The following is a 4,882-nucleotide window of genomic DNA, read 5'->3' as shown; positions in this document are numbered from 1 at the left end:
ACGGCCAGATTGTACACTAATCTTGACTGAAATCTTGTGCAGCTGGGCGGGCCATGGCCTGGTTTGGCCCAGCCGTAGCTACGCCACTGCCTATAGGGACTCATTCGAGAACATATATCGAGTGTGCAACTTCACATGAGGAGTGCTCGCTGGTGGCTTATTGTCTTTTGACTTAAGGTTGGTTTCATTAATGCTCACAATTTCGTAGAGGATGCAGCCTAGCGCATTACTATAGCCTTGTTTGTCCCTCTTCGAACTAACAGGTACACTGGATGACTCACACATCCAATTGATGACAATCCTGTTGGTCTGAGCTTGTTTCGATGCCTAGGCCTGTGTTTGCCTTTTGGGTTGTCCATTAGGCCGGTCTCCCTAGTCGACCCATTTGTCTCGATCGGTCGCATCTTCAAGATTTGAGGTCGCGCCAGCCAGTGGCGGAGCCAGCTCAAACTTAGAGCCTGGGCAAGATATACGTGATGCCAAGTTAATTATATTTTGCCCAAATAAACTGTGAAGAAACTATTTGTTTACTATTAAAGCTCCATGCACATGCACCATGGGAGCCCGGGCAGCAGCCCCGGCTCGCCGGGTGCTGTCTCCGCCACTGGCGCCAGCCTCTTCGCGATCAGTGGATGTGTACTCCTTATGTGCATATGTGAATCAAAGAGGCCCTTATAATTCCTATGTTTTGAAATCATGTAAGAATTCATAGGACATGTCGTCTCAATCCTACGATTTTACCGTTCCTGTGTTTCTACTTCATGCAATCAAAAGAATCCTTAAATTGGAGACTATTTATATTTTTAAATGTGAATAAAATCTTAGGTCATTCCATTTGAGCAGGGAATTGAATTCTTTCATTTGTCCCATTCCTTTTTTAGGGGTATTTGTCCCATTCCTTCATTTCCCTTTCATTTGAGAGTTTGGATAACCACGTCCGCAGAGTCCATCCATTTCGCCTCCCCGGTCCCTGGCTCCCCACACCCCAAACCAAACCCTCACCGGCTCGCCACCACCAACTTGCCGGCGCGGATTGGAGCACCCAACGCCGGCGCCCTCGCCGCTACTCTCTTCGCTGTTCGCGCGCCACGCATCTGGTAGGTCATCTCTCCCTTCACTCTCTCCTCACTGCTAGCCGGACGTATCTCTCTAACCTGTCCTCCTCCCCGATCTGCAGATTGGCCGCTCTTTGCCTCCCTAGAGATGGCGACGGGGTCCATGGAGACGGCCCTCATGAGCGATCCGACGGCCAAGCTCCCCGACGACCTGCTGGTGGAGATCATCTCGCGCGTGTCGTACAAGTCCACCCGCTGCTGCAAGTGCGTCTCCACGCGCTGGCGGGACCTCATCGCCCATCCCGAACACCGCGAGAAGCTTCCCAGGTCGACCCTCGCCGGCTTCTTCTACAAAATCTACGACCTAAAACGCCGTCCACCTGATTCTCATGGTTACCTAAGCGTCTCAGGAACTGGTGCCCCATTGACGCCTCCCTCTCGTTCCTGCCAAAATGCGAGAAGATTGACTTACTGGACTGCTGCAACGGCCTCCTCCTCTGTCGATGTTCCAAGCCTTATCCTGAAGAACCGGATTACCTGGTGTGCAATCCTGCCACTGAGAAATGGGTAACCTTCCCTGCCAATGAATGGTCCTCGGACTCGTACGCTCGCCTGGGATTTGATCCGGCCGTCTCCTCCCATTTCTATGTGTTCGAGTTGGTACTTGAGGATTTTGGTGTTTCTGTTACTACACCTACCACCCTCTTGTCCGACAATATAGGTGCTATCAGTATTGCGCGGGACCCCGTGAAGCATGAGCTTACCAAGCATATTGGTGTTGATGCTTCTTATGTGCGGCTGCTGTGCAGGATCATGTTATTGCTCTTCAGTATGTACCTTCCAAGTTACAACTAGCGGACTTCTTCACAAAGGCACAGACTAGAGCGCAACATAGATTTCACCTCTCCAAACTCAGTGTTGTGGATCCACCATGAGTTTGAGAGAGGGGGGGGGGGAGTTATATTAGTGGTGACTTTTGGTCTTTTACATTCTAGCCTTTTGGCATTCTCATGTACTTGTATATATGATGCCTTTGGCCTCTTAATAAGATTAAGTTGCTATTCCTAACAAAATGCTTAAACCGAGTGGAAGTTTTGATGGTATGATTCCTTTCAGAACACAAGGTCTGAACAAATGGAATGACAACCAATCTTATTACTGGGAACTTCCGAAGGATGGATTTTGCGGTGAAACGATGGACATGAGCACCCCCGTTATAACAGGAAAGCACGTTCTATATGACTTCCTCATGAGCCATTCTTTTGATTTGTCTCTTTTTGCTTGGTAAGCATTCGATGTGCTTACGAGTTAGTCGCACATATTAAATTTGATTTTAATTCATGTGTCGTCACCTGCAGTCAGCCGATGAAAATAAGTGGAAGATGTATTTGTGATGCCAACAAAATATGGTCCAGACTTGCCTCGGGAAAAGACCCATTTGTGACCATGTAGGAGGTGTCCATCTGTTAACCTTTGATGTTTCAACATCGACTTCCTCAGCGAGTTGCTTGGGTGCTAAGCGTGTCTCTTTGAATATCAGTACAAACGTGTGGAATTGTTTATACTGATGTTATAAGTTGCTTTGCCTCTGTCTATGGTTCTTCACTTGATGGAAACCAAGTCTTATGAAGTATATTTAGTAAGTATTGCCTTATTTGCTGTTTTTGGATTCGTCACCTGAATAATGTGAGTTGATAGACATGTGTTATAGTTTCCTCCGCCAAACCTGAGGATGAGTTACCATTTCTTACTAATAACATTACTTTTTTCCTCATGCAGAGTAGCTTTTAGAGTGGTCAAAGAGACTGAAAGTTTTCCACTGCTATTATTTGGGTCTTCTTTGAAGGGGAGCGACACAACCTGAAGCTTTCATGTTATTCCCCTAGCTTTTACTCTAGATGGTACTGCAAATGGATCCCATGGAGGTGAGGGTGAGCCATGTTAATTATTTACTGACTAACTCCGTTTTTCTAGTTGAATTGGGTCCCAAGAAGAATCTGCACACATTGGATCAATTTGATTGCCAATCATTGGACAACAGATTGACAAATGCTTTCCGTGGCTGCAACCATCAGCATAAAACTCAAATAGGGTATCTTATCCTAATTATCTGGCTATATGTGTCAGCAAATGAAATTCATGGAACTAGGCTAACAAAATGGAGTTTCAACAGGGTAATTTAACTATAGCATTGATTAGCGCTGACAATTCAATGGTGCTGTTCTTTGGTATGCCAAGCGCTGCAAAGCTGAATTATCGATGCCATTTTCCTATCTCTTAGAGATGCATTCAGCTTCTCAGTTTGTTTCTGTTCCTTCCCATGGTACAGGAAGCATGATTTATGTGGCAGATTATGGATGCCACTTTCCTATCTCTTAGACTTGATTCATGCTTCCTCGCTAATCTGTTTTTTTCTACAGTTAATTAATTCTGAATAGGTTTAGTTGAAACTTAAACCTGCTAGAGCTTCAACGATGTCATTGATCCCTTTTTACATATATCATAAATATTACTATTGATTTTGATGGTTACTAAATGATGGGTTACATATCTACACCAGGGCCATGGGTTTGTAAGATTTAGGAGCAATCGGGGAAGATTCAGATAATGCAAGAGAGTGGCACTTCAGTTTATTTAGGTTGTTCAGGTATGTTCTCGCATACAGAAAAACTTAGTATTGGTTTTGAGGCAGATTCTCTTGCTTAGGGGTTTCCCGCCCGAGTTAGTCTTCTTGTTTGTTTCAAATATTCAATGTAAGGTCTAAATTTCACCAATAAATTTTTTGGTTGTTGACCACAGTGTGGGCAACCGTTTCGGTTGCAGCCGAATTTTCTAATGGCTGCCAATTTTTTAGCCAACCTTTATAATTCTGTACTAGCACACGAGCAAGTTCCAGGCGGCAGTTTTCTTCGCCAAAATTCTGGCACGCCATCGTTTTTGTAGGGCTGGTCTGGGTTCAATCCAAACAGCCCCTAAGCCCGTGCCTATGTTGTTATATAACTGAAATTTCTTTTCCCAAACAAACTATGACATTTACGGTTGTTGCAAGCGATACTTAACTTTCTTCTCACCTACATTGAATTGAATGCAGGAGCACCTGGCGGCATCCAGTACTTTGGTGAGCTTGAAGACCATTGTTACTGGGGTAATGAGGTGAAGCTCTATGAACGCCACATAGACCCTTTCTTCGCTATGTTCTGGCACAAAGAGACAGACATCAAGTACTACGTGTGCACAATCAACAAAACATTTTACATCAAGTACTACGTGTGCACAATTAACAAAACATTTGCCAAGCCAGGCCAGCGCATGGTAACCTCAAAAACACACTCTTATCTTCCATATCACACAACAATTTGTGTCCATGCAAATCACTTGCTTTCTTGTACCAGTATTTTTAGGTACACTACTGAAGAGAACCTGCTGGACTACATTGATCCAAACAATGATACACTTATGGTTAGACTTGCAAATGGTCGTTTGCGCGTCGAATGTCGCATTATGGTAGGAACTGACAAGAGGGCAACTATAACCATGAACTGGTCTGAGTTTCGTCACTGTGCCAACATTCGCGAAGGAGACATCTACGCTTTTCGTTTCAGGGTCACTTCAAAGTACCGCCTGGTTCTCACCATCCACCACCTCTAGATGCACCGTTGAATACACCACAATCCCGTGTCACTATAATCAAAGTATTCCTAATTATTCTCTGTCTCATGATGAACCTACAATTTACATTTTGACCCTGCTATCCGATGCTTTTGAAGATGTCAAACCTATGACGTTGCTTATGTAAACTGCACTGTTCTCAGTCAGATTATTCATGT

General features: G+C 44.6%; 1 pseudogene; it reads left to right on the top strand.

Moving 5' to 3' along the window:
- Window positions 1-965: 965 nt before the first annotated feature.
- On the top strand, window positions 966-2,148 carry LOC119278353 (annotated as a pseudogene).
- The last annotated feature ends 2,734 nt before the right edge of the window (window positions 2,149-4,882 follow it).

Source organism: Triticum dicoccoides, chromosome 3B (assembly GCF_002162155.2).
Source record: "Triticum dicoccoides isolate Atlit2015 ecotype Zavitan chromosome 3B, WEW_v2.0, whole genome shotgun sequence".
Classification (NCBI taxonomy): Eukaryota; Viridiplantae; Streptophyta; class Magnoliopsida; order Poales; family Poaceae; genus Triticum; species Triticum dicoccoides.
This window is presented reverse-complemented; position numbering and strand designations above follow the sequence as displayed.